Source organism: Neolamprologus brichardi, chromosome 6, assembly GCF_056152115.1.
Source record: "Neolamprologus brichardi isolate AB-2024 chromosome 6, ASM5615211v1, whole genome shotgun sequence".
Lineage (NCBI taxonomy): Eukaryota > Metazoa > Chordata > Actinopteri > Cichliformes > Cichlidae > Neolamprologus > Neolamprologus brichardi.
In genome coordinates, this window is record NC_142109.1 from 5,895,994 (window position 1) to 5,914,945 (window position 18,952).

The window sequence follows — 18,952 nt, forward strand, 5'->3', positions numbered from 1 at the left end:
TCCTCTGGACAATTTCGCTGAGCACAATTTGCAGTCCGCCTTTGTTTTCACGTCTTCGTTCACTTTGAAATAGTTCCACACAGCTGAGCCTTCTCCCAGCTCTGAGATGCAGCCGGGACCTGGGGGCGGGCACTCGGGGCCTGGGGGCGGGCACTCGGCGCCTGTGATTAACCCCTTCCATGCCGCTCAAACATAGACAGGTCTCAGACCGTGGTATCGGTCCTCGGTATCGGGAGACTTTTAACGAGTACGAGTACTTTAGAAAATGTGGTATCGGTATCGGTGCATCCCTAAGCTGATCTATTATTCACTTCTGGTTTTACTTCAACATGCCACAGGAGGGTTAACGTAGCATGGAAGCAGCTAAGAGCACAGCAACAGTAGTGTGGGCGTGTTTTGCCCCACCCACAAGTTAATTATTGTTATTATTACTTGACTTGAAAAGAATCAACCTTTTGGGATTTACTTACCTGGATGACTGAGCATGCATCATCTGGACGTAGCGTTTTCAGTGAGAGAAACGTTTCGTCACTCATCCAAGTGACTTCTTCAGTCTCAGCTGACTGCAGGTTTCCCCAGTCTTATAACAGTACATTTGCGAAATGACTGAAACTAGCACCACTGATCCCATTGATCAATGGCCTTTGATCAGTAGTTGTTCATCAATGGTCATGAGAATTTGTATATTAATGACCAAGGAACTGACCTCCCAGATCATTGTTCATTCAGTGGTGCTAGTTCAACTTCAAAGGTTCCTTGTTGATTGATATGACTTTTATTTCACGTGAATGATCAGTAAATACTTATCAAAAGCACTATGTCCAGGTGATTCACTGTCATACAGGTTCTGCTGTGTTGATATATATTGGGCAGCCAGATGTGCCTTCTTCACCTCCAGAAGTGTTTTTAATTTTGAGATTTTGCTTAACTGGTTAAAATTGGGAGCTGAATTGGAAAAATTGAATTGAATTGGAGGAGAAGTGAGAGACAGACTTCTTTTCTTTGGCAGTTAATGTTGCTGTGCCCACAGTTCCTGATAGTGGTGAAAGATAAGTAAGCACTGAAGCAGCTGCTACTTAGACAGAGCTCCTTAATGCCATTTGCAAGTTAAATTCACCTTTTAGGCTGGTAAGAGGACAAAGGAGCATTTTCGTCTTTGTGATTTTTTTAACATGATGTTATATTGCTGACGTGCTCTTGGAAATATCAGTATCAGTTCCACAGTAAAAAAATTGCTTCTTATCAATGCAAACATGGTCATTTGTACTCAATGCAAACTACAGCCGAGGAAGGCAAATCAGAGACATCAATGGTTATTCATACACTTCCTCTCATAATACCCATTGTGTTGTCTATTATCTATTCTCTGCTCTGCTGACTATATACAGGGCTGGACTGGGACAAAAAATCAGCCTGGGCATTTTGACTAGTGACCGGCCCACCAGGTATTATAGGAAAAGCCATAAAGCCTTTATAATAAACTTAAACCTACACCACCCTCCCTATTCTGGTATTCTAAACGGTCTTTAGCAAAAATATAAAACAACCTAATTTATAATTACATATACCTAACTAATAGAAAACAAATGCACAGAAATCTATTATTTTTCTCCTGTAATCAAATAGATTCAACATCTTTCTTCAACAGAATTGCAGACTGCACAGATGGTACCTTCCCAAAGGAAAGAATACTATAACTTACTAGGGTATATACTAGACCTAATATTTACTGAATACAATAATGTATTTCTATACATTTTACATCAGATGAAAGAAAAGTATGGATCCTGGTGTTATTTGTCTCTTAGAAACAGTTCATAACTTCCCTTCAACTCATCCATGTTACCTAAAAGGTAAACCTGTTTCTCCATCACAGCTCTGATGATTCAGTAAGGACATCTCCTGGTTTCATCTTCATGTTTCCCTCTCACCACATAACCAAACGATATCATGACCAGCAGCTTTACAGCCGTGGCTCCAACAAACATCAGCTGATACTAGAAATTAACATTAAATAAATTCTACCGACAACTGATCAAGCTTAAACGTTCCCTCTTTCTGGTGCAGAGAGAAAAGCCAATCAGCTGATCATTGATCAGTTTCATGATTGAATAAGCATCTTTCTAGCTGAAGTAGTTATGAAATCGAGTTCCTTTTCACCTCAACTTTAAAGTTCGACCTCCTCTGCTGTAACTGGTCAAGCCCAGAGTCGATCATGACCAACTGGCCAATCCACCACCATTCATTTATATCGTTAAAAAAAAAAAGAAATAAAACCCCATTGGCCCATAAAAACGAAAAATCACGAGCGGCTTGACTTGAGGTTTACAAATCAGATTTGTCAGTTAATGATAATAAATTGGACATGGCAGGCGAGTTCCCACAGGAGGGTGAGTAGAGCTGGTGGATAGGGGGGCCTGGATTGTACAGCAGGGGTAAACGCTGTACCCACTTGTCCCACAAATCCCTTATTGTCGCAAGTTTGCCATGTTCTTGTCAGCTCTGCCTTGTTTCCCTGTGATCGAAGCGTATGACACGGGACAAAACTTCAAAGGTCTTGAGAGACACAGTGGCCACTCCAAGGGTTGCAAATGCCTGCTGTTGATTAAGAGTTTACAAATCAAAAGGTGAAGTGAAATATTAGAATACTGTGGTCTACTGTGTCAACGGCAGCAGTTAGGTCAAGCAAGACCAGAACAAAGTGGTTTCCAGAATCACCTACCAGAAGGATGTCATTTAGGACCCTTAACAATGTAATTCTGTGCTATGAAGGGTTTTAAAACCTGATGGAAAAACCTCAAGGATGCCATCATCATCTAGAAAATATTTCAGGTGACTAAAAAAAACAATTTTCTCTAAAACCTTGGAAAGTAAAGGCAGTTTGGAAATAGGTCTATAATTAGCTAATACTATGTGATCAAAGCCAGGTTTCTTATGCAGTGGCTGCACTACTGCATGTTTAAAATTTTCAGGAACCACACTAGAAGACAAACTGCTGTAAATAATGTCAAGGACAGACTGCCCTATACTAGGAAAAATTTCTTTCAAAAAACATAGAGGGAAAGGATCCCGCGGGGGGGAACGGTGGGCTTAATATGGTGAACCACCTCCTCTAAAGTGGAGAGGGTCATAAGCTCAAACTGAGTAAAAACAGCAGTGCACGGGACAAAGACAGAGGGGTCAGAGTCAGGAGCTGTGATAAGAGCCCTGGTGGTGACAACCTTTTCAATAAAAAAGTTCAGAAAATTCTTGCACATATCAGGAGAAGCTTCCAAACAGACATTCAGTGGAGTATTAAGAACATAATAAATGGTCTCAAATAACACATGTGGTTATGACAGTTGGAAGAAATAATATTTGCAAAATATTCCCTTTTTGCCTCGTCGACAGTGTTCTGGTAGCGATGGCAGCAGTCTTTTAGAATTTGAAATGACACCTGCAGTTTATCCTTCTTCCATCTGCATTCTGCTTGATGACATTCCCTCTTAACACCACGACTGCTCACATTAACCCAAGGCTCAGGTTTGGCCTTAGGCAGCCTGTTTTTTAATGTGAGTGAAGTTGGCCCCCCCACCTTCTTCAAATCCAACAAAAGTGGTATCAAACATTTGTGCTACGTTTGTGCTGTTTTGTGCTGCAAAAATTGTCATTTGACCCCCTTCCACACACACACACACACACACACACACGCATGCCTATACGTACACACAGACAAGGTACTCTTTGTTCACATGTATGCCTATGTAAGACGTCATATGTTAATGAACTAACGCATATTTATGTAACCGCAATAAAGAGCAGTGTTACAAGGGAGCAGACGAGATCGACTGGGGTGAGCGACAAGAAAACGCTTGTCACAGTTCTCTTCCTCGAGCACGAGTAACACAAAGAACATTGGTGACTTGCGTCTTGCTTTTGCTGTTGTAGTAGAATTGTCTCGTTCCAGCGGTGGGTCTGTGCCAGACAGACATGTGAGTGAAGTTGGCCCCCCCACCTTCTTCAAATCCAACAAAAGTGGTATCAAATGTTTGTGCTACGTTTGTGCTGGTTTGTGCTGCAAAAATTTTTGTTTGTGCTACTATCATTTTAAAGATATTAATAAAAATTTCTAGAGGTCATCAGAGGTCAACCAGCCCCCCCACATTAATTAAATCAAACAAAATGGGTGTCAATCAGTTGTGCTAGGTTTGTGCTGGTTTGTGCTGCTAAAATTGTCCATTGTGCTGCTTCTGTTTTAAAGATATTAATGAAAAGTTAAAGGTCAAAAGGTCAACCAGCCCCCCCACATTACCTAAATCAAACAAAATTGATGTCAAACGTTTGTGCTACGTTTGTGCTGGTTTGTGCTGCAAAAATTTTTGTTTGTGCTGCTATCATTTTAAAGATATTAATAAAAATTTCTAGAGGTCAACAGAGGTCAACCAGCCCCCCCACATTAATGGAATCAAACAAAATTGATGTCAAACATTTGTGCTGGTTTGTGCTGCAAATTTTTTTGTTTGTGCTGCTAACATTTTAAAAATTTTAATAAAATCAGATGCGTGCTTAAGCATCCATTCATACAGGTCTAGGCTGCATGAATAAAGGATAATAATCCCTAGTAAAAAATAAATTTAAACCCGGTCAAGTTGAACTATAAACACCATCAAGTGTGGTACAATTTCTTACTCTTAAAACCCCAAAATTACTTGCCAAAATATACAGAATGCTTTCTAAAACAGATGGGACAATATAATTTCCTATTGCAAAATGGGAAGCGGATTTATCAGTTAACTTAGACCAAAACTTCTGAAAAACCTTTCATTTAATTAGACATCCCAGTCTTCAATTAATTCAATACAAAATACTACATAGAGTGCACTATACAGGTCACATCAGTCTATTAATTAATGAAAGACCAAGACAGACTTTTAATTCATTTGAAAGCCTGATGCTTAACATTGTCCACCCCAGCTGTAAAACTCAGAAACCAGTCTTACTTGTTATCATCTATCGTCCACCTGGGCGTTACACAGTTTCTGTCTGATTTCTCAGACTTTATATCTAATTTAGTTCTGAGCTCAGATAAAATAATTATTGTGGGTGATTTTAACATCCATGTAGATGCTAAAAATGACAGCCTCAACATGGCATTTAATCTGTTGTTAGACTCAATTCTCTCAAAATGTAAAAAAACACTCTAGATCTTGTTTTAACATATGACATAGAAACTGAACATTTAACAGTGTTTCCTGAAAACCCTCTCCTGTCTGATCATTTCCTGATAACATTTACATTTACAATAATTTATTACACAGCAGTGGAGAGTAGACTTTATCAAAGTAGATGTCTTTCTGAAAGCGCTGTAACTAAGTTTAAGAATATAATCCAGCCACTGTTATCATCTTCAATGCCCTGTACCAACACAGAGCAGAGCAGCTATCTGAACGCTACCCCAACAGAGGTCGATTATCTTGTTAATAATTTCACCTCCTCACTACGTACGACTCTGGATACTGTAGCTCCAGTGAAAACTAAGGTCTCTAATTAGAAGTACCTGACTCCGTGGTATAATTCTCAAACACGTACCCTAAAGCAGATGACTCGTAATCTGGAGAGGAAATGGCGTGTCACAAATTTAGAGGATCATCATTTAGCCTGGAGAAATAGTTTGTTGCTTTATAAGAAAGCCCTCCGCAAAGCCAGAACATCTTACTGTTCGTCACTGATTGAAGAAAATAAGAACAACCCCAGGTTTCTCTTCAGCACTGTAGCCAGGCTGACAAAAAGTCAGAGCTCTTTTGAGCCAACCATCCCTTTAACATGTCTGTGAAGGTTCTCAGTCATCCAGGTCATCGTAGTCAAAGGAGCTTGCAAAGAAAAGCGTCTGGACTTCTTTAAGTTACTTGAAGACGTTTCACCTCTCATCCGAGAGGCTTCTTCAGTTCTAAGGTCAAATGGTGGAGAGTCCCAGATATAAACCTGGTGGGAGTGTCCCCCCACAGAGGGACAAAAGGACCCCCTGATGATCCTCTAATCGCCTGAGCCAAGGTGTGGAACTGGGTGTGGGTCCCAATCAGCCAGAGTTTCAGGTGAGTTCATTGTGAAACCTGGCCCCACCTTATCATGCGAATTCCTGAGGTCAGATGGCCCAGGGTGTGAGTGGGCCTTAAGGCGTCTGGGAAGGGATCTCAAAACTGGATTATAGATGGCAGAGAGTTGGTGTCGTAAACCACCGCCTCTGTTCAAAGATGGTCGCTCACAGTGGACATAGATGGCTTCTTTCACTCCTCTTTCAAACCATCTGTCCTCTCTGTCCAAAATGTGAACATTGGCATCCTCGAAAGAGTGTCCTTTATCCTTAAGATGCAGATGGACAGCTGAGTCTTGTCCTGTGGAGGTGGCTCTTCTGTGTTGTGCCATGCGCTTGTGAAGTGGCTGTTTGGTCTCTCCAATGTAGAGGTCTGGGCATTCCTCGCTGCATTGTACGGCATACACCACATTGTTAAGTCTGTGTTTTGGCGTTTTGTCTTTCGGGTGAACCAGTTTTTGTCTAAGTGTGTTGCTGGGTCTGAAGTACACCGGGATGTCATGCTTGGAGAAAACCCTCCTGAGTTTCTCTGATACACCGGCTACATAGGGGATGACAATGTTGTTGCGTCTGTCCTTCTTATCCTCCCTCGCTGGTGTCTGATCTTCTTTTCTGTGCCTCTCTGGGACTCTCCACCATTTGACCTTAGAACTGAAGAAGCCTCTCGGATGAGAGGTAAAACGTCTTCAAGTAATTTAAAGAAGTCCAGACGCTTTTCTTTGCAAGCTCCTTTGACCATCCCTTTAACGTTAACTAGTAATGACTTCATGAACTTCTTCACAAATAAAGTTTTTATCATTAGAGAAAAAATTACCAATAATCATCCCACAGATGTAATATTATCTACAGCTATTCTTAGTACCATTGATGTTAAGTTAGACTCTTTTTCTCCAATTGATCTTTCTGAGTTAACTTCAATAATTACTTCCTCCAAACCATCAACATGTCTTTTAGACCCCATTCCTACAAAACTGCTCAAAGAAGTCCTGCCATTGATTAATTCTTCGATCTTATATATGATCAACCTATCTCTAATAATCGGCTATGTACCACAGGCATTCAAGGTGGCTGCAGTTAAACCTTTACTCAAAAAGCCATCTCTAGACCCAGCAGTCTTAGCTAATTATAGGCCAATCTCCAACCTTCCTTTCATATCAAAAATCCTTGAAAGAGTAGTTGTCAAACAGCTAACAGATCATCTGCAGAGGAATGGTTTATTTGAAGAGTTTCAGTCAGGTTTCAGAGTTCATCACAGCACAGAAACAGCTTTAGTGAAGGTTACAAATGATCTTCTTATGGCCTCTGACAGTGGACTCATCTCTGTGTTTGTCCTGCTAGACCTTAGTGCAGCATTTGATACTGTTGACCATAATATCCTGTTAGAGCGATTAGAACATGCTGTAGGTATTACAGGTACTGCGCTGCAGTGGTTTGTATCATATCTATCTAATAGACTCCAATTTGTACATGTAAATGGAGAGTCCTCTTCACGCACTGAGGTTAATTATAGAGTTCCACAGGGTTCAGTGCTAGGACCAATTCTGTTTACATTATACATGCTTCCCCTAGGCAGCGTCATTAGAAGACATAGCATACATTTTCACTGCTATGCAGATGACACCCAGCTCTATCTGTCCATGAAGCCAGATAACACACACCAATTAGTTAAACTGCAGGAATGTCTTAAAGACATAAAGACCTGGATGGCAGCTAACTTTCTGCTTCTTAATTCAGATAAAACTGAGGTTATTGTACTCGGCGCTGAAAAGCTTAGAAATATGGTATCTAACCAGATTCTTACTCTGGATGGCATTACCTTGGCCTCCAGTAACACTGTGAGGAACCTTGGAGTCATTTTTGACCAGGATATGTCCTTCAACGCACATATTAAACAAATATGTAAGACTGCGTTCTTCCATTTGCGCAACATCTCTAAAATTAGAAATATCCTGTCTCAGAGTGATGCTGAAAAACTAGTTCATGCATTTATTACTTCCAGGCTGGACTACTGCAATTCATTATTATCAGGATGTCCAAAAAACTCACTGAAAAGCCTTCAGCTAATCCAAAGTGCTGCAGCAAGAGTACTGACAGGGACTGTAGCTCAGGAGGTAGAGCAGGTCACCTACTGATCGGAAGGTTGGAGGTTTGATCCCAGGCTCCTCCAGTCTGCATGCCAAGTATCCTTGGGCAAGATACTAACCCCAAGTTGCTCTCCGATGCATCCATCGGGGTATGAATGTGTGTGAGTGTAGTTAGAAAGCACTCAGTATAGAGATAGTGCTTGTGAGAATGGGTGTGACTGGGTGAATGTGGCGTGTTGTATAGAGCGCTTTGAGTACTCCGGGAGAGTAGAAAAGCGCTATATAAGAATCAGTCCATTTACCATTTACTAGAAAGAGAGAGCATATTTCTCCTGTTTTGGCTTCCCTTCATTGGCTTCCTGTTAAATCCAGAATTGAATTCAAAATCCTGCTCCTCACATACAAGGTCTTAAATAATCAGGCCCCATCTTATCTTAATGACCTTGTAGTACCACATCACCCTATTAGAGCACTTCGCTCTCGCTCTGAAGGCTTACTTGTTGTTCCTAGAGTATTTAAAAGTAGAATGGGGAGAGCCTTCAGTTTTCAGGCCGCTCATCTGTGAAACCAGCTTCCAGTTTGGATTCGGGAGAGAGACACTATCTCTACTTTTAAGATTAGGCTTAAAACTTTCCTTTTTGCTAAAGCATATAGTTAGGGCTGGACCAGGTGACCCTGAATCCTCCCTTAGTTATGCTGCAATAGACGTAGGCTGCCGGGGATTCCCATGATGCATTGAGTTTTTCCTTTCCAGTCACCTTTCTCACTCACTATGTGTTAATAGACCTCTCTGCATTGAATCATATCTGTTATTAACCTCTGTCTCTCTTCCACAGCATGTCTTTATCCTGTCTTCCTTCTCTCACCCCAACCGGTCGCAGCAGATGGCCCCGCCCCTCCCTGAGCCTGGTTCTGCTGGAGGTTTCTTCCTGTTAAAAGGGAGTTTTTCCTTCCCACTGTCGCCAAAGTGCTTGCTCATAGGGGGTCATATGATTGTTGGGTTTTTCTCTGTATCTACTGTACAATGTAAAGTGCGTTGAGGTGACTGCTGTTGTGATTTGCATTAACAGTAACAGTGAAACAAACGAGTTCTGTACGAGAGCTCTAGTGCTGACAAACACTGTGTACACTAGCTGCATGTTAGCTACATGCTGTATGCTTTTGGTGCCCATAACAACCACTGTGGATTTCTTGTTGTCCCTGCTAGCATATGTTGGAGCTTAAACTAATAACGCTCATTCAGTCTTTTCATTTTATGTTGATACACAGCTGGACTTCAAATGCAATAGTCTCTGAAAAATGTTGAGGCCTCACATTGGTGAACCGTCGTCCTCTCAAAGTTCTCATAGTTTGGTTTCCTGGGAGCCTAAGTCAGCCTCTGATTGTTGCTGTTTGGTGTTAGTGAACACGAGGCTGAAGATTTTAACAAACTCATTTAACAAATTTCCTGATGTATTTATTCTCCTCTGGATATCTTCAGACATCAGCTCCTCTTTACTGTTCTGACATTCTTTTAGTGGTAAACTAGACATCTGTCCATTTTTATGTTAATGACCTCTGAATAACTACAGAATATTTCCTCTTTCTAAAAACTTCTTCTTACTTCTGTGTAATGTGTCTGTATTTTAGTTCTTGGTATTCTTTCTCCCCTGATATCACCTTCTTCAATCTGCAAGTCAAACAGCACATGTTCTCAAGCTCACTGCAAACAAAATGGCCCAGGGCAGATTCAATGCCAAGCTTCTGCAATAGCAATAGCTTTACAGCATACGGATCACATGCTGAACCTGGTGATCTATACTAGTGTCCACTCTGGTTTAGTTATAAAATGGCAGTGGAAGTTATCAATACAATTGGTGAACTTACTGACAACCTTTTATTGCATTTCTCATTATTTGTTGGTATGTGTAAATATTTGAGTACATTTGGGTGATGACTCAGCAAAACCTTCTGCAATGAGAACAAACATCTGCTCAATGCCAACTTCTTCTGTGAGAGTGACTCTTTGTTCTTTGTTCTTCTTTTTCTTCATGTGAAATCTGTTTGTTCGATCTGCAAGTCAGGATGACGAGTCAAAACAGCACATTCTCTGTAAATCATCTTCACTAAAATAAAACAAAGGTTATTGTGATTCACTGTGACACAGAAATACCTTGTTACTCATTAGGAGCAGTGGCAAAAAACAGAGTGAAGGACCATTTTAGCTAACAGTAACAGTGCTTGCTAACTAGCTAGTAATTCACTGTAGAAAACTATAGATTTATTTTTCATTTTTTGAAAGAAATTTTCTATATAACTTCAAGATGACTGCAGGTACATTAAAAATGAAACTGGGTCTTTAAGTTAAAGGATACTCTTAATGAGAAGATGATGTTAGCAGTAAATCCTGCTGTTTTGAGAAACTGTTGGTTTCAGTAATTCAGTATGGATTCTCATCATTCAGTAAATCTGTTTATTGATTAAATATGTTTACTATTTTGTTGTGCCTTCCTTATTTAATAAGCTACAACAACTGAGTCATTGAAGGTTAAAGGGTGGTTTTGTCTGCTGCTACCTTCCTGTTACAGTCCATGCTGACATCATGCCCTCTATAACCTCTGCCAATGAGGTGATGTTTTTGGTAGCATAGCATCTGTGTCATTCTGCCTATAAACACGATAGCTGGAAAAGTTTTGATTGAATTCTGATAAAACCTTGTAGGGATGTAGAGTGGGCTGATGTTTACAATGCATTAAAATTTGCTTTGCTTCCATTGAGATCGTCAAGGTCAACATAATGATTTATTGGTCACAAATGGACAAAAAGCCTGATAACTAAAAAACAGTGATTCTTACAGGTGTGGTGAGTATTGTCAACATGTCAACAAAGGTCATACAAAGTGTGAAAATGTCATGTCACCTTTAACCTCTCCTTCAAGGTCAATAGATTGATCTGAAGGTCAAAGTGCTAATAATACTATATAGAGCTTTTTAAGACTATGTTTCTTACTGTCAGTGTTTGTATTGGCAACATGATAATGTTATATGAGGATTCTAAATATCTTATTATAGTTAATTACAGTTTGCATTCAAACATCATGACACATTTGACCTGTGCTGTAACTTTATATTTCACATCTGACATTCTCTCAGGTTGACTCCATAATGTGTTACATCTTTTAAGGAAGTATTGTCAAGAGAAAGAGAATAAGCTTCCCAGTTAGTAAGAAATATATCACAGAATATTATTTAAGAAGCTCAAATTACCCCAATGTGTCCACTTCTTTACAAATGACTAATTTATTGCTAAATATTTAAATTAATGTTATTAAACAGTGTAATGATTGCTGACCATGTACTATATCCACGTCAATAAAAAATGATGATGCTCAAAATGATGTCATGTACATTAAAATGGGTTTCTACAGGAAAACATAGCAAAAGCCTGCACTTTGCACTTGTTTTTACTGCACTACAAACTTCTTGAAGTACTTTTAAAAAGAATAAATAAAACAAAATGAATATGTATAAAATACAATACTAATCCCTTAAAATTAAAAACTGCCCAGGGAGTGAAATGCCTTGGGGGATGTTTGCATCCTCAGACTGTTTCTTGTTTTGAATCTGGTGGACATTTGACAGGAAGTCCCCAAAAGTTGACAGTGTCATTATCACAAACTCCATGGCATTTTTCCTGATTTATTTATTCTCCTCTGGATATCTTCAGACTCCTCCTCCTGTTTACTCTGTTCTGACATTCTTTTAGTGGTAAACTAGACATCTGTCCATTTTTATGTAAATGACCTCTGAATAACTACAGAATATTTCTTCTTTCTAAAAACGTCTTCTTACTTCTGCGTAATGTGTCTGTATTTTAGTTCTTGGTATTCTTTCTCCCCTGATATCACCTTCTTCAATCTGTAAGTCAAACAGCACATGTTCTCAAGCTCACTGTAAACAAAATGAACTAAAATACAATTTTAGTTCATTTTGATGAACTAAAATTCATGTAGTTCATGTTGATTTAGATTTTAGTGAAATCTAAATCGACATGTATGTATATACACTATACTGACAAACATATTCACTCACATATTCAAATCATTGAATTCAGGTGTTCCAATCACTTCCATGTCCACAGGTGTATAAAATCAAGCACCTAAGCATTCAGACTGCTTCTACAAACCTCTGTGACAGAATGGGTCGCTCTCAGGAGTTCAGTGAAATCCAGCGTGGTACAATTATAGGATGCTACCTGTGCAACAAGTCCAGTTGTAAAATTTCCTTCTTACTAAATATTCCACAGTCAATTGTTAGTGATATTATAACAAAGTGGAAGTGACTGGGAATGACAGCAAATCAACCACGAAGTGGTAGAACACATGAAATCACAGAGTGGTGTCAGAGGATTCTGATGTGCGTAGTGTACCGAGGTCAACAACTTTCTGCACAGTCAGTCACCACAGACCTCCAGACTTCATGTGACAGTTGTGAGTACAAGAAAACAATGATTAGAATACAATGTGCTTAAGTTTGCTTAGATGATGGGGTCCAGCTGTAGATCAGAGGAATAGGTAAGGATTTGTGAATGTCTGTGTGCTTTAGGTTGGCTTAGCCACAGGCCTGAGTGTGGGTATAATTGTGCAGAGAGAGAGGAATTTATTGACAGTGGGGCTCTGCCTGTCATAAAAGGAGAAAGGAATCCACAGTTGGGGGATGTTACGACTGTATGGAACAGATAGGAAAGAGAGAAGGTTTGTTACCCTTGTCCGTGTGTGTGTGTGAGAGAGAGAGAGAGAGAGAGAGAGAGAGAGAGAGAGAGAATTGGGGCTTTTGTTTTTTATAATAGAATAGTTGAGAGTGGACAGGAAAGTCAGGAGAGACAAGGAAGACACACGGCAAATGGCCCAGGGCAGACTGATACAGATCACATGCTGAACCCGGTGATCTATATTATTTAATTCAGTTCATTTTTATTAATCACAACAACAGTTGCCTCAATGCGCTTTATATTGGAAGGTAGACCCTACAATAATACATACAGAGAAAAACCGAACAATTATATGACCTCCTAGGAGCAAGCACGTTAGCAATAGTGGGAAGGAAAAACTCCTTTTTAACAGGAAGAAACCTGTGGCAGAATCAGGCTCAGAAAGGGGCAGCCATCTGCTGCGGCCACTGTGTTAGCATACAAACACAGTGAAGCTGGAGGATGAACGCTAACTTTTTCCACTCGATAAATGTTAGTGTGAGGGTTTCTGGTGGTCAGGGACAAATGCAATCGCATGGCAGGATGCTATACACGGGCCAAACTTCAGTCAGGAGAACAACTGAGAAAATCCATCCACAATACGAGGTAAGTCATTAATACACTGCAACAACATGGGAATAGAGTAGCTGCGAGAGAATTCAGCATTAATTAATTACAGTTTGATAATGGGACCACATCCTGAGCATCAAATAAGTTTGTTTCTTATTTCGGTCCAATTCAATCTGCCTTTATTTATAAAGCACTTTAAAATACCCGGCACAGGATGAAAGTGCTGTACAGTAAATAAGTTAAGAACAATGGAATAAAACAAAACAATAAAAAGTAAAACATAATACATAAAAATTAAAACAGCCCTATATTTAAAAACAAGATAAAACGGCATAGAATCAACTAAAACAACTGAAGTAAAACTAAAACTAAAAACCAACATCTCACAAGGAGTCAAAGGCCAGCTGACCTGAGAGAGCGGGTGGGTGTAGGCTGCAGCAGCTCAGAGAGATAAGATGGGGCTAGGCCAGAGCTTCCCAAAGTGCCCCCCCCCCCCCCACTAGGGGAGGGGGGGGGGGGCACAGAGCCATTGCAGGGGGGGCGCAGTATGAAAAGAGGGGGAAAAAACCCGCTTGGACACTGCTAGCATGGGGCGCCTACACAAACGCAAATCAGGAATATGTTTCCAAACCAACTTCATTCTAAGCCAAAGACTAGAAAATATGGTGAAGCATATCTGCCCTTTGGCTTCACCTGCACAAGTGCGGAGGTAGGTCTCCCCCGCAGAATTGGTTTTCCCTTCGTCGAGAGCAGCGCTGGGCTGTTCAAATCACGGACAAACGGTATCCTTGATTTGTAGTTCACAAACACTTCTTGTAATGACTAACTACTCCTGACATTTTGGAGATGTTTGCTCTTTATACAGTAAAGTTACAGTGGGATACAAAAAACATCTGGCTGATCCTGCCACAATTTGTTCCCTCGGTTCAAATCACGGACTAACAGTGTTGTTTATGTTTTTAATCCCATTTTGCACAGAGAAGCATTTTTAGAAAAATGTATTGATAGCAATGCTGAATATTATTACACAGTAAAAAAACAACTACATGTAAAATTACACCGTAGGGGTGTATGTCTAAGGAGCTCAATGAGGTAGCTTGGAGCTATATTGTTAATAATTCGGAAGGTAAGCAGCAGGATTTTGAATTGAATGTGATACTTAACGGGAAGCCAATGCAGGTCGGCAAGGACAGGGGTGATAGAGGCATTACATTGGTCTTTCCATCACATTTGTGGCTTCTTCTCCGCTGCTTCTAAGTTGAAATTGGTACATTTAACTTCACTACAAATATCTGACAGCTTTAGTTACTTCTTATTTTACAGATGAAGATTTGTGCTCATGAAACACATGAAATACAATTTTGTTTCTTTAGTTGATCAATCAATTATTTGACTTGCGTGAATTTAGCAACTATTATTGTATATTAAATCTTTAAAAGTACTTACTGTTGATATAAATCATAAATGTGTGAGAAGCACTCAATCAGGGGCGACTCCAGCATCAAACCTTTAGGAGGGCTCAGCTCAGTCTTAATGTCATACCTTTAGTGTTACCTTCAAAAGAAATCACATTTTTGGATGACCTACAGCAGTGTCTAAGAATAACAGATTTTAATATAATACATCAGCTTTACGGTGGTCACTTTAGCTTAAAACCTGATGCAATGGCACAGTCATGTTGACCAATACATTTCAAAAACAGTTATGAAAAAGCAGATCAGAGGAGAAACCTGCACGGCATTGTTTCAGTCTCTTAACCACATAGAGGCCAGTCCACCAAATCATCAAGTATTTAAAGTACCATTTTACAATACAGACAGTTGAAAATCCCCCTGCGACTCCACAAACCTGCACAAGAAGCAAACTGGTAATAGAGCTGATTTTAAATGACAGCTTTTGAATTCATACAAACCCAAACACTTTGTTGAGCAGACTCAGCACAGAGACTCGTGTACTCCAATTCAGAGAGTGGAGAACAGATTTGTTGTCTGTCACATCAGTATAGTGGCATTCATCCTGTTCAGGTTTACAGTGATGTGAATGCTGCTAAATGATATTATTCACATTATTATTCACATTAATAGCAGAGTGCTACTGAAAAGCACACAACGCATCCATTTAATGCATGTAGATTTTGTGAAAAATCCACCTGATCTCTGTTAGTTCCAGTCTCTCTGTCCGTGCTTCCTCTTTGTACTGACACTCACACACAAACATTTTATATTCAACAAAAAAAATAACAAAAAAAATATGTATATATTCTTGTAATAATTATTTTAAGAGCATCGTCTGGTAAGAGCATAGCACACTGCTTAGTTATGAGCGATCATCATAGATGAATGTGGGCAAAACAGAAGTGACATATATGTAGCCAGGTGGAAGGTCTTTATTATCGGACATGTCCCCGACTTTGACTTCATGTCCACTCTTACCTGTTTCTTATATGTGCTGTGTTCCTCCATCTTTCTCTCTCTCTGTCGTCCCCTCTCAGTCTTTGTGCAGTCACCCAAAGGTTAATTATAAAAGTATATCAGAGTTTACAACCGAATAAAAGGCATAAACTGGACCATATCAATTTGCTGCCGTTGGCGAGGGCGTCGCTTGGATCTTGAAGCATACAGGGCTTACAACAGCCCTGAAATCTTTTGAATTGTCACTCAATAACAGCACCTTTTAAAGTTATTTGTTTTTATTTATTTAAACGTATAGTAAAATTAATATAAAGTGGTAAATGTTATGCACTACCTAAAGTGTGAAGTCACAGAATGATACTATTTAGTGCAGTTTTTAATCATTACCAGTCTTCATCTTAGAGCTTGTGCTCTTATTGTGCCATGATGTCTCCTTTTAAACTGTGTGGATGTTCACCTCTTCTTCATCCTTCCTGTTCCTTTCACCAAACTGCTCACTCTTGTTCTCCTCTGATCTCACTTCCTGTTCTGGTTATAAGAAGAATGCAGTCAGCATGTGTCAAAGACACTCCCTTCAAATATATGATTTTTGATATGATGATTAGATATTTAACATTTTATTTATCAACTGTTTTATGCACTAAATCAATCAATTATTAAACAAATATCATATTGTAGAAAAGCAGTTTTATGCCACAAGCGCTAAATGGTCACTTCACTGTATTTATTTCCCACAAACTACTATACCTAGGATCTTCATGTTTCCACTATATTTCATTAATCTGCAGCGACTGTAGAACATAAAGTATATTAACCTCTATTGTTTTCTTTATGACTTGGCCTGAATACACACACATACACATCTTTGAATAGCACAACAAATGAGGTAATTTCCCATGTGTTTTAATTAGGTTTTAGTGATTTATGTGTTTTATGTATGTGTGTATTTTGGTCTTTAGTTTAGTCTGTGATCTGAATGCCAAATTTAACCAACTTGAAAGCAAAGGTTATAGCTGGGATATTCCACACGTTTGAAAGACTCATTGTGTAACTCAGATGTTTATGAGCTTTGATCACTCCAGCATAATAATTATCATGTAACTGCAAGAAGACTTAATGAAACTGAAACAATGCACCCTAACACAGGCATCTGAACTGTGCGCTAATGAGTGTAAAGAGAAAAGAGTTTGCCTCTATAATTTCTGGATCTACTGATTTGTTTCTGATGTAGCATTTCTTTTATTTAAACTGTATTTGTATAGCGCTTTACACAACCAGTCATCCACCCATTTACACACTGGTGATGGCAAGCTACATTGTAGCCACAGCCACCCTGGGGCGCACTGACAAAGGCGAGGCTGCCGGACACTGGCGCTACCAGTAGGCAACGGGTGAAGTATCTTCCCCAAGGACACAACCACCGAGACTGTACAAGCCGGGGCTCAAACTGGCAACCTTCCGGTTACAAGGCGAACTCCCAACTCTTGAGCCACGATCGCCCCATTATGAACAGAAAGATGATGAAATCCTGTTTATTTGAGAAAGTGTCCTTAAACTATTTTTCCTCCTTCTTACTGAGTTTCCAAGCTACCTCTTTGTTAAGTGAATAAACTATTTGAAGAAGAAAGATATCATGGCATTCATGATGATACAGTGTGTGTGTGTGTGTGTGTGTGTGTGTGTGTGTGCGCACGCTCAGCAGAGGGGAGGTCAAGACAGGAGCTCGCTGATTTGACCTGGTACATCAAGTTTGGATTTCCCCAGTTGTTGGTAAACAAAAAAGATTTGAACTCAAAAGATTTTGAGTTCATGCACACTGGAAAAAAAATTCTCTTTATCACAATCATTTGTTTAGAAATATGGCTATTTTACTGATCTATGGTTATTATTAAAGAGGAAGGAAAGAAGAAGAGGAAGCCTGAGCCCAGGTTCTGTCCATTTTCATAACAAGTGACAGCACAGACATCTGAGATGTGATGTGAAGCATCAGCAGGTAAAGTTTTGTTAAAGTGTCACTTCAATAATGCTGCTGGGAGAAAGAAGTGTTGACACATACTAGTTTTGAATAAAAAGCACAAAAAACACAAACACTCTAATACTGGGTGTTGCTTTTAAGCTTAAAGAATATAATAAGTTCTAAGACTATTCAGTTTACTTCTTACTGTCCATGTTGTGTTGTGGTATTTACTTTATCATGAATGTTTGCTACTTTGTTCTAGCGACTGTAAAAAAAAATTGTATTCATGAAATAAACTAGACTTTCACAGTCTGCATCTTCCACAGTTTTTATGCTTTTGTTCACTCAAAATTTGACACAAACCCACAGACAACCAGAGTTAACTAACTATGTGAAGCAATCACAGACACTGTAATGGCTGATTTTTCTAATAAACACAATCAGGTTAACATTAAGGTTTAACATTGAAGGAGATTTGTTCCATAGTCACAGTAATACTTGTATTTCCTTTACTTACATCCAACACTACTATGTCCTATTTCAATCCAGGTGCTGGCAGTTTATCCTTTGTTGTTTGGACAAATAAGCTTAAAGCTAAACCTTCATGTTTCTGATGGGAAATTTTGTTAAACCATTGCTCAACTTATGTCTGCACAGAGCAGATAATTATGATGTACTTGTAAAAAGACTTGATAAACAGGTCACAGCTGAATCAAGAGGTAATAAAAAATAAGACCACGCGGTCTCAGCACGACTACACATGCAGTGGGTTATCGCACACATTTGAAAGACTCATTGTGTAACTCAGGATGCGACCCCTTATAAAGGAGACAGAGAAGTTCTGTTGTTCAGTCAAGTAAAACCTGGTGAAAGCGTAAGTCTAAGACTCTGGTCGTTGCTTAAGTGTATAGATAAAAAATCTTTTTTTCATACATTCTTTTCTTACTAAATTAGTATAATCGCCCTAGTATCGTATAATCCCTAGAAATGTGTTTCCAGAGTCCCAGGTTTAGTGACTTCCTGTCCACCATCACATTAGCTGAGTAGTTGTCAAATTTGAGGGGAGCAGAGAAGATCAGACACCAGTCAGCAGGTCAGAGGCCATCTCTCATTTCACAAATCAATCACTTGA